The 12,591-nt window shown below is 39.0% G+C and overlaps 1 protein-coding gene across 3 annotated transcripts in view; it reads left to right on the forward strand.

The window, feature by feature from the left end:
* Positions 1 to 12,591, forward strand: part of cdk6 (cyclin-dependent kinase 6) — a 247,968-nt gene that overhangs the window by 125,129 nt on the left and 110,248 nt on the right. The window lies entirely within an intron of this gene.

The raw sequence follows: 12,591 nt of genomic DNA on the forward strand, positions 1-12,591 counted from the left end.
CTTTCCTGCTCCTCTGATGCTGCCTGGCCTGCTGTGTTCTTCCAGCTCCACACGGTGTTATCCCATTTTATATCAGGTGCTTGGGAACATTTTTGAAGGCAGCTTCTCATCAGTAATGTCAGTATATCATTGATGGCTGAATTAATTGTCATCATAAGGAGCCACAATACACAGGGGTTCTTGGAGCAAACAAAAACACTTTTTTTTTGGTTGGGAGTTGGGAGAAGTGCAACTCTCCAACCTGATGCCCCCCGCAATCCATTTATTTTCATCAGAAGTCTTTAGGACAATTGTAGTTCCCTCCCTCTCTCCAGCAGTGTTCACGTATCTTTGTGAGTCTGTCTGATGTAATTATTGCCCCACCTATGGAGCCTCCCACTTCCCTGGTTCACCCACTGTCTTTAAATGGATGGAAAGCATGAAGGTGGCCAATTAGGAGGATTGTTTACGAGAGAAGGAAAAGTCACTTCATTCAAATCCTTGAACTTTTCTACCACAGAGAATTATGGATACTTCTTTGTTAAATACATTTTAAGGCAAAGATGGACAGATGTTTGTTCTCTTAGAGAATCAAAGGATGTGGGGAGTGGTCAGGAAGGTGGAGTTTAAGTCCATGATTATATTCAAAGATTCAACAGGCCAAATAGTTAATTTCTGCTTTTTTGGGGGTTATTTATCGTACCTCTTGTAATGTTGCCCCAGTGTGGGTACTGAGATCATGTGCATGCTCAAGACCATCATATGGTCTTGATGTCAGGCTGCTGACCTTCCACGGGAAAGTACAGCCTCATGTTTCCCTCACCACATCATTATCGATTCATATTTTTAGCAAATTACTACAAAATTGAAAAACCTAAGCGTGCAAGAACAACTCTGACTAAGGATGGATGATGTTAGATATTTTATCACAGCAAATTGTACAACATTACAACTGGTGTAGCACCTTTAATATAATGCAGCATTTCCAAGGTATTCCATAGGAGCATTATAAAATCCGACCAAAAACTTGACCAAACAGATAATTTTTAAGAAGTTGAATAAGCAGTCTGGTAATATTGTAATTGTGGAATTGTCGAGAGAAGAAGTAGTGAGGTAGAGCTAAGTGTCCTCAGTATACATGTTAAAATCAACACTAATGCTTTAGATGACATTGTCAAGGGACAACATTTCGATGAGACATAGAAAAGGGCCAAAGGTAGATTCTTGGTGCTCACTAGAGGCAATGATTCAGGGTCTGGAGGTTTAAAAAAAAATGCTGTTGCAACTGATGAATTGTGTACAACAAGGTAAGGACAGCAATCCTACCAATTGGTGGATGGTGGAGAGGCATTTGTGGAGGATGGTATGTCAAAGGCTGCAGGAAGGACAAGAAGATGGAGGAATAGTTTACATTAGTCATAGTCACATGGAATGCCATTTGTGACTTTGATAAAGGCCTAATTATGGCCTGATATTTATTTGATAGGGGTGGGCCTGGTCCAAAGAGAGAACTTTGAATCAACTGCAATAAAGTTGAAAATGGTGTTCAGCAAGCGTTATGAAATTCAACAAAATCGCATGGCAACCTGCAGACATTTTAAATATTGTTATTAACCTTTTTAATATTTGTGAAAAGCTAACAGATTTCATTGGTATTAGAAGACAATGGTCATTGGTATGCTATTGAGCAGTGCTTACTTCTAAGCACACCTGCGCAGAGCTCTGTTTTGTCAGGATAAACTACAACACAACTAGCTGAATAGCATGTGCATGCTGGTTTTCTATCACTCTCGGCAAAGAGCAATAATTAAATGGCATTCTTGGTTCATCTGTTTCGTCAAGTATTTGCAATCCTTGTTTGAGGAGAGATTTGGACTTGCCAGTAGTTTTGGAATTATTTTGTTTAGATTTTATATAGTTTGTGATTCATGTTGACAGTTTGTGTATTGATTGAAGTAAATCTACTCTGGGGGCCTAGATTTGCCTTGGATTTTAATTATTGATGTTGTTTGGTAACGCACAAATTTCATTTTTATCAGACCATATGAGTATGTTATCGAATGAGCCCTATCTCAGGGCTTGGTCTTTGCTAAGACCTAAAGTGAAGAACAACCAACCCAGCGTATTGGTAGGACTTAATAAAACACTCCCTTTATTCTTTTGTATTCAAGTTTACCAATGCACTTAGCATGATTATAGCCCATTCTTCTCTTTGACAATATTTAACTCCTTTTTGTATTTATTGGATGTGAGCACCTCTGGCTAGACCAATATTTATTGCCCATCCCTAATTGCCCAGAGGGCAGTTAAGTTTCAATCACATTGCTGTGGGTCTCATGTCGTATGTAGGCCAAACCTGGTAAGAATGACAGATTCCCTTTCCTAAGGACCATAGTGAACCGGATGGATTTTTACGACAATCGACAGGAGTTACATGTTGCTAATACTCTAGCTTTTTATCCTAGTTTTTTTAATTGAATTCTGATTCTGCCATGATAGGACTCAATCCCACGTGTCCTAACATCAGCCTCGATTTCTGGGTTACCAGTCTAGTGATATCACTGCTACTCCACCGCCTTTTCCTTAACCAATATTATTAAATTAAAATCAGCATAAAATAAAATTGTGCCTTTTACAATACCTGCAAGTCTGTAACGTTGTCATCATTTTTTACGTAGAGCCTGGATAGCTATTGCAACTAACTTTATATAAAATTCTTAGCTAGCCTTGCAGACCAATGTCTGCAGGAGGCATCCCTTTGAGATTTTGTAAGTTTACAATTGTATTGTGCCACCGTGTGGTTGCTTACAAGTTTGTCTTTGTGATTCCTCATGAAAGTTTCCGAATCTCAGCTAGACCACCCAAGGAAAAATGCAGAAATGCTGTCGAAGAATCTTGTATGGCTACTCCAGTGCATTGCAGTGCCCGGTGGCAGGGCTAATTTGGAAGAGGCTTAGAAGTAGGTTGTCTATTGTTCTTTTTTCTGCTAGTGAATAATACCGGTGATTGGGAAGGTTGAGTACAGGAGTGAGGAGATTTGGAAGTGGGCAAAACATCTTCTAGAATAAGGAAAATAAAAGATCAATGAAGATTACCAGTTGAATGCTCCAGTATATGGTGAGTATTACAGATTTACAGTTCTGTGCAACCTTTGCCATTATATCACAGAGAAGGATGGTTAATATCTGCAGTGGAGTAAAACTATTGTGTTCGTACTCCTTATTTCTGCACGGCATAATAGTATGATATATCACATTTTATTGTTTGCTGTTTGGGATTGGGAATGGTGGCATGGTCGGTGTGACAACATTAAAGTGTTCACAGCAATAGTCTTTTGTTATATGTACTGTCTTTTCAGGCCAAGACTCAGATTTGAAGTGTGATTACTGTCATGTGGTTTGTGAACATTCAGATTACAGAGCAGGTCATTTGCTAAAGTAAAATATAAAAGTCAAAGTGGCCCCTTGATAGTTAGTTTGACCATAATAGTGAGGACTGACTTCAGAATTCTTTCTTTCTTAACAGTGAATCGTTCATTGGATGATGTTCTTCAAAGCATTATCGTTTAACTAAAGAATTTAACTGCTGACTTTGCTGCTTTTGCACTGACATTAAATTAATATTAATTTTAAAAATTCCAAGATTAAGTTATGTTTGAATTATTACAGATGTTTTATATCGGACAGCAAATCCTTTTTCTGCTTCTCTGCCTGATATTTCTAAGGACATATCAGATAAAGGTTGTCCAAGGATAGTACACAAAAGTGTTCACTTTTTATCGCATAACTAATGGAAAAAGTGGAAAGACTTCAAAGGATTTTTGTGTGGCTGTCCAAGAACAGAGTTTTTATGCCAACAATTTAAAATATAAAGACTTCTTCCATCTAAAGCAGACACCTCATTTGCTAATCCCTGTTCCCACACTGCATTTAAGAAGCTCACTGCATTTTAGCTTAAAAAGAACTTCAACATTGATATTGTTTCTGAAACACATTAACAACCATGCTATTTCAATTGATTTGTTTCTTCTTTGTTTTGACCCTGTGAAGGCTGATGACTTTGTGGAGGTAATGAATGAATTGGGTGAGTTGCAAATTCAAGCTGAGCTGCAAGTTTGATAAGCAGTTGAAAATAACAGCTTAGTTTAAATATTGTATCAACAATGATAATCAGAGATAAATACTTCATGTCAACAGCATGTGCCTCTTAACAAAAATATTATTAAAATATTAGCTGGAGAAATAAAGTGGAAAAATGATAAAATTAATCATAATCCTGTGCAGCTGAGTTTATAAAAATGATCCAGATGGAGAGGCTCCTTGTCAAACCAAAACTCTTCGCTCTATTCTGATCTAAACTGTGTCAGAAACCTTTGTAAAAATACTATTCTTAATGAAGAATTGCGTTTAGGTTTTTTGATGTAATAAAGTGGTGCCATGTCAAGGGGACCCAAAGCTTAATTGGAGTGAAAATTAAATTTTAAAAGTGGTTTCCAAGCCTCAAGTAACATAAGGGGTGCAATTTTTCTCTCCCTGTAGGAAAGTGATGAGAATGGCAAATAATTGGGTGTGTTGGCCCTGGATAGCTGATCACCACTTCTTGCCACCGCAGCAATTAACCATTTGCCGTAAAGGTCAATTAATTGCCACGTAAGGGCCTCAACTCACCACCAGCCCGATTACATGCCTTCCTGCAGGTAAGAAAAGTGACTGGGGCACTGCTGCAACTAGCCCACTAACTTTTTGCGGTCAGGCTCTATTTGTCCCAATCTAGGGACAAGGAAGTGGCATTTGGAAACCTTTGACTGCCCTGATCCTCCTCCCCCCTGCAATTCTTTATTGAATGCCTCTGGTAATTTTGATTTTAGCAGTTAAACATTTGGTTTTGGGATTCTTGATTTTGTAGGTTGTTTGAAATTCCTTTACGTTGATTCTTTTTGAACCAGCTAGCCATACACAAAACACAAAAGATCCTTCTCATTTTGTTTTACCTGCACTACAAGGGTGTTTAAATGACTGTCTCTAAAATTGTGCCCTTCATAGCAATCTAGTCCACAGTCTAGAACATCCAGCCATAACACAAGCAGACTAGTGTTGCAGTCAACTTTTTTTACTCCTTTTTGTTGTATATTCCTGGAGAGTAAAATTGACATGTCTGCAAGATGTTCCTTTCCATTTAAAGGGGGTACAGACGGTCCTCTTATAATCTCTTCTCTTTGTTGTTGTTTTCTTGTCTTCTTGTTCAGTCTCTCCCTGTTTGAAGTTTCCCCGAATCTTTTTCAGGTGTGACATTCCATTGACGACTTTGCCAGATGCTGAATTTATATCAGGCCAAGCAGCATCAGAGGAGCAGGAAAGCTGACGTTTCAGGCCTAGACCCTTCTTCAGAAACATCAGCTTTCCTGCTTCTCTGATGCTGCTTGGCCTGCTGTGTTCATCCAGCTCTGCACCTTGTTATCTCAGATTCTCCAGCATCTGCAGTTCCTACTATCACTGAATTTATATCCACAGTTTCTCTTTCTCTGTAGTTTTTTTTTTGAAAAAGCATATTTTGGAATTAAGTGGGAAAAAAAATGCATATTAGTACTTGGAGGTTATGATCTGTCTTCATAACCCTTTCCCACATCATGAGTGAAATCAGATCTATTCTCATTCAAAGGAAAAATATTAAAAAATAAACATAAAACAACACTCACTCATTTACTCATTCACTCTCACTTATCACTCACTTCTGTAGCCTTGGGCAATTAACTTTTCAATTCTGACCAGCTGTCTTTAAGTTTTGGACATTGTTTCTGCAATCACATTCAATTTACCAGCAGTGTGAGTTATTTTTAAGTGATATGGTTGAAGGAACAAGCTCCAAAGAAATAACCTGGCATTTGACCAGTTGTGGTTACTAAAACTTTGTCTTTCTACCTATTCCAGACATGTCTTCAAAATGTTTGACAGCCAACAATATACTGGCAGTTTCCTTCTCTACTGTGGAATTTTGTTTCTGATGTATATTTAGTCTTTTTTTTTGAAAAATACCAGATTATTACCAGTTCTGCATTTGTTTTCCTGAAGGAGGACAGCCACTACTCTGATGTCACATTGAAGGCTACTTTTAAATGTTTGTTTAAACAAGCACAGGCTCACTTGTTAAAGTGGCATTCAGTTTTTCAGAGAGCCCATGCAACCTTGGTTTTTTTTCTATGATAAGGCTGTCAGCAGCATAGCTACTGTACCAACATTTTGACAAACCTCTCATAGAACTGACACCTTCCCTGGAGCTTCATAATTTCCCATTTCATGGGAATGGGAAACTGCTACTAATTCTACATTTGCAGGCTGGGCAGTTCTTATCTTGACCCGCTAGGTAGGTCACTTGGGTATTTGCAAACTCACTGGAAGAGGCCTTCTAATTGCGGTAAATGCAATTCCCAGGTGTCGGTGTACACTTCCAAGGCCATCTAATTACACCTGACACTACCTAGTTCATCAGGCTTTGAAAGGTGGCTGGGACATTTCAGAGTCCAAAATGTCATGGCTCAGCACTTGATTTGTTTCAGAGGCCCTCACGCTTGGTGCCCATAAACAAATTCAATTGGAGTAAACCTGGTGGACTCATTGGGTGAGTCCCTGGTGGCAAACGGAAGAAGACATAGTTACCAATCATGGAGGTACTCGGGGCAAATGCCCTGATCATTGCTTTTAGAGTCTGATAGTACTGTTCTAGTGCCCACTGGGAGACTGAGATGATATGCTGAAGCCTTCTGTTGGCAGAAAGTTTCAGCAGCAGATGGGCTGAGGCAGTAGTGGAATCATATCATGTTAATGCAGAAGAATTTGCTACACCTCATGTCCCTATATTTTAAATCTAGATTTAAGTTGCTAAATGTAATAATTTCTATAAAGCAGATTTAAAGAATTTTCGATTGAGTCTGAATCTATTTAGGATTATTAAAAGTACAAGGGTGTGGGGCAAAATATGGATGACACATTGTCTTTTCATATTTCAAATTTCCCATTTGGATCTAGTCCAGACTGATGGGGCAAATATCTCATTTCTGCGCTGTGCACAAGAGCCCCAAGTACAGACTGTTTGAACTAGATTGTTGTAGACATTGATAACCATTTTAAATTGATCCTAATCAGTGCGAAATTTATAGTCTTGCTAAGAAAAGCTGCAGTAATGTGTAGTGCCAAAATTTGTTATCACTGAAAACAAATGGGCTGTGCCATTAGTATAATATAAATGCACACTATTAAATAACAACAACTGAACGCTGACCTGACACTTGTATGTTATCCATTCGCTTTGGTACACCACATTTTTAAAGCAGTGTTAATTTTTCTGCGTTTGAGATGGAAATCAATTTACCTATTCCTCCCAATGCCTAATGTCTACTCCTACCACTTGTTAAAGCTTCAGTGGAATAAACTGAATGTGTGTGGGAATTGTTGCAAGATTGGGACCTGTGTGGATGGGGAGGAAGTGTTTCTTTATATTAAGGTAAGAAAGAGACAGTTGTTCTGAAAAAGGTATTAACATCATTGGCCCATTTTATTATGGAGCCATACAGCACGGAAACAGACCCTTCAATCCATACCAACCAAGTTTTCCAAACTAACCTAGTTCCATTTGCCTGCCTTTGGCCCATAGTGTAATTGCACATCAAATGTGTACATTAAACAATGTTTCAGATTTTCAATTAATTTTAATCTTTTTACTGGTTTTCAAAGTTGGTGTGTCTGGTAACAAGGCTTAGCAAAACATCACTGCTTGTTCAGCTTAGGGACAACAAAAGCAGGAGCCTTCTGGCCCCGTTTCTTGGTGCTGTACAAATACAGCTTCACCACCTTCTTCTTAGGAAGTCACCCAGAATCAAGGATAATGTGCTTACATTCCAGGTCAATGTGTTCTGAAATGGCTGATAAGTCCAATGCATGACCTGTGGACCACATGCAGTGCAGATGGTGCTTGGGGGCTGGGTGAATAAGTTCTTTAAAGGTTCATGTACTCTTTCTGATACCCGAATTTGAACTCTTGCTGTTCCCCAAGTGTCTGTGTGATCACTTGCCTTCCCAAGTAAGCCTTTTCTATTTTAGTCAGTAACAAGCCAGGGAATCCAATGCATTGATGGGATGTTCGACCTCTTCAGGTATTCTTTGCAGACACTTGTGTTGTACTCCTGGGACTGTCCATAGGATGGAAAAATAGACTCAAAGTAGATGTTGAAATTGATTGTGTTGTTTTGACCAAGAAATAAAACAATTATGAATGAACAAGTTGTGAATTGTACAGCCAGTTCATCCCAAGATGTCTTGTCATTCATCATGAATACCGTCCTGACGACCAGTACCTTAGTTTGTGAAGCAAAGGGTTCTATTCCATTTTTATCCTTGGCAAGTTTTTGAATTTAGGTTGATATGAGTGTGAAGAGTTCAGAAGTATTACATGGCTGTGGGTATCAGTTTATAACTGATTTTAGAAAGGTTTGTGAAATATTTATCCATTTTAACTGTGTCTTTTTGTTTTGTGTTCTTGAAAACTGGGGATTGAAATGAGAGAGAGAGCTGTTTTAAAATCACTGTTTGGAAAGGTTGACTGCAAGGAGGTTACCTTCAGGCAGCTGACCTTCCTGAGTCTGGACACAAGGCTGATTGGAAAATTCCTGTCATCTTCTGCTAATTGTCTTTTTTTAAACTGATCTTAATAATCTACCTGCCACTTTGGATAGTTTGGGTTTGGCTTTGGCTTTGGCTTTGGCTTTGGGTATGGGTAGCCCTTCTAATCACAAATCTGGGAATTTGGCTCAAGTGTGGAATGATGGCCAACTCTGTGAAATTGTGCACCCATCTGCATCGTTCATCAGAAACATAAACAAAGTTGCTGGAAAAGCTCAGCAGGTCTGGCAGCATCTGTGAGGGAAAAAGCAGAGTTAACGTTTCGGGTCCAGTGACCCTTCCTCCGAAACTGTCCCTGATTTACAGCATCCACAGTTCTTTCGGTTTTTATTTTGCATCCTTTATCATCCCACATTGAGGGTAAGATAATACCCCGGGTTTGAAATGCTGATCTCAATGCAGGTGAATTGATATCAGTAAATTTAGTAATTCGTTGGCTGACATTGAAAATGATGAAGTGAATTATCAGATTATTATAAAAGACACCAATTGGTTTCTTCAGGAAAAGGAATGTACTACCCATTTGGGGTTTGGCTTACTTGTGGCCCTAGATCACGCTATTTGGTTGACATGCAATGACACCTCTTCTGAGGCCATCAGACAATAGCCCATAAATGTGGTCATACTAGTGCTGCCTGCGGTAACATTTGAAAGAAATGTACAACCAAGGCTCATACAGGACTAAATAATGAGTAAGTTTTGGGTGAAGTTAAAACAATAGGCTATAAGAGTGAGAGCATTCACGTAAGAGCAGGAAACTTGAGTGCAGAGATTAACAGGAAAAAGAATGTTCAATGACCAGCATGTTTCTTGCAGAAGTATTAGTGACTGTTCTAATGGATTTTATATTTCCAGTGGAGAAGAACACTTACAAAAATGTAAAACCTAAAAAAAAAGCATAACTGTAAGCAATAACTGTGTAAAAGCAATAATATCTATAGTAACTGATAGAAGGTTCATAATGACTCAACCAGATACAGTTCTGGTTAGATCTAGTCATTTTTTGCATTTTGGGGGCAAACAGGCAGTAGAAACTAGAACATCAAAAGTCCTGACATTTTAACTGATGAATTTTCAGTTACTCATAAAAATTTCCAAAGATGGTTTGACCATTTTTAGTAAATAATGCCATGTTTCTGAAACATTTTAATAATTAGTAATATTACCAGGATTTCAGTATAACTTAATGTGTGTCACCCAGCATTGCACATCATTGCATGTCAGGGTGCAATTTGAACTTTGGAAACAACCAGTTGATTCACCATTTGCAGGAGACTTCAAGATCTGAATTGCAAAAATTGCTTCACCAGCATGAGAACAAAAGGATCTTCTCTGATCCCTTACCACTGTAAAGCCAGCACTGAAATAAACATGTACCCCAGAATAGGCTTCTGCTGACCCTCATCAGGTGTTGTTCCCAAACTCTTTTCAAAAATGTAGGTATTTGTATTTTGCCTAATTGTATTGTGAAATCATATCATGGATATCTTAATGCAACCTATAAGTAAATGCATGACCATTTTATTGTGAATATATGTGTTCTTTTGTTAAAACTATGGCGACAGCAGTCTTTTGCACTTAGTGTAACTTCAGGTGGTTGGTGCTTTGCATAGCAACTCAAGACCCTAATGCTTATTATGAGTGTAATTGAAGATGCATGAACATTGCACAGTACATGCGCCTGAATTCGTTTTGAGTTGTTATCAACTGAAATAGCGGTCGTTGAAGAAATTGTTTATAAGGTGGCAAAGTTATATTTTCATAATTTGCTTTCTGTGGAAAATCATGTGGGCTGCTGACAGACTGATCTCTTGTCCTTCAACGGTCCACACACACCACCACCCACCCCTCTCCATTTCAGAAACAACAATTTTGTAGTTCTGTGGTGTTTTTAATGCAACAAGGTGTCCAAGGTGATCACAGGAGAGTTACAGAGGAGAATTTGGCACAGAGCCACATAAGGAGATATTAGGGCAGATGATCAAAACTTTGGGCAATGAGTTAGACTTTAAGGAGTGTCTTAAGGTTGGAAAGTGAGGCTGAGGCATTTAGGAGGGCATTTCAGATGTTGGGGTTTAGGTAGATTAAGACATGGCAGCCAGTGGTGAAGTGATTAAAGCCAGAGATGCTTGAGGCCAGTTTGGAGGAAGTCGATATGCCAGAGGACTGTAGCACTGGAACAGATTACGGAGAGGTCATGGAGGATTTTGAAAATAAAAATGAGTGTTTTATAGTCATGTCCAAGTTTTACATGATTTCCTTCTGGATGAGAGTCAATAGAATTCCGAAACAAGGAAATGACAAGTGAATGAAATTTAGCACAAATTAAGTTACAGGTGGAGTTTTGGATGAGGTCAAATTTATGAAGGCCAGACAAATTCTACCACTTTACATCCGTTGGTTAGAAAACCTATTCAACAGATGTATTACGTTTTCCCAATGACCTGAAAACTTTATTCTTACCAATAATCTGTCCTGGAGAATTACATTACCCTGAAGCTTAACCTTTACTCTTATTTGTGTTAATTTGCCAGTTGGATTAACTGTAAACTACAGTACAATACCACAAGCTTCTATCTGGTCATGATATTAATATCAAATCAGATAAAAGCAAAACAAATATTTACAAATATTTGAAAAATGAAGGAGAGTAAAATCTTAAGTCAATGTGAAAACATCAAGCAGAAATGAGGCAGGCAGTTTTCATGTCACAACTGCCTGTTTGCAGTTCTAAACGTGGCAAGGTTGGTTGATCGTCATATTGATATACTACTGCCTATGCCAAATTCTGGGGCAGGTCTCCATGTTTGAAGGCAGAGCTTCTGTCAGAAACAGGTGGCAGAGATTTACACATAGATGGAAGTCTTGTTCAAATGGCACAGTTAAGATGCCAAGACCATTTTTGCCTTAACCTGTTCCTTATCAACTGAAGGTGACACAAGCTTTGGCAAACCACAAAGGGATATGAAGTTACCAGATGTGATGTGGAAAAAAAAACTGAGACTCAAGTAGTAGTTCAGGTTCAATTGAAGCTTTCAGGAGTGCATTTGATAATCATTTAAATAGAAACATTGTTCAAGGATATGAGGAAAAGGCAGAAGGGTGTTGGGCATAGGTGACAGAGTGAGGGAAGATGTTGCAGGCAATAATGAGTGTTAGAGCATGAGCCTCGGTGGGAGGTAGATACAGTAGCAGAAATAGTGTGAGGTATCAGAGAGATGATGTCACATATGCTGGTGGAATGGAGAAGTTTTGACAGTCTTCTTACAGTGCGCTGCATTTCACCAGATGACTGACGCTACAGTGTCCCAGGTTGGCTTGGCTGGTGTCACAGCCTTCATTGCTGGCTCTGCACTACCATGTCCAAGAGGATGTCGAGGTCCTTGGCCTCAAAGCGGGGTGCCACTTTTTCCCTGTCTGCAATGTTCAAGGCAAATATCGGGAGCTGAACAGACTCTACACTAGCATTACTCATCTGGGTGCACGATAGCCCTTTAAAGGTGGTGCTGGTGCTATGCATGCTGCTCTCTTCCAGGATATCCCAGCAGTGAGGAGTTGTTCTGGGTATGACAAGTTGTAAAATGGGGCTAGAATCAGATGAGACATAAGGGCAGGTTGAGTAGTTAATAAGGTAAATTCACTAAGATGCGATGAGAAAACTCACTAGATCTCATGAACAGAAACCTTCCATGATACTTGATGGATAAGCCAAATGGTCTTCAGCAACATAGAATCCCTACAGTGTGGAAGCAGGCCATTCAGGCCAACAAGTCCACACTGAATCATCAAAGAGCATCCCACCCAGACTCGCCTCCCTCCCTTATTCCTGCATAATTCTGTGAGCTGTTAGATGCTTTAAACTGTGCTGTAAATTGGACTCCATTGTTATGTATTAACCTTTACGTGGTTAGTCATTGTTGCTGAATATTATGAGTCTGTC

This window comes from Rhincodon typus, chromosome 2 (genome assembly GCF_021869965.1).
Source record: "Rhincodon typus isolate 14 chromosome 2, sRhiTyp1.1, whole genome shotgun sequence".
NCBI classification, from domain to species: domain Eukaryota; kingdom Metazoa; phylum Chordata; class Chondrichthyes; order Orectolobiformes; family Rhincodontidae; genus Rhincodon; species Rhincodon typus.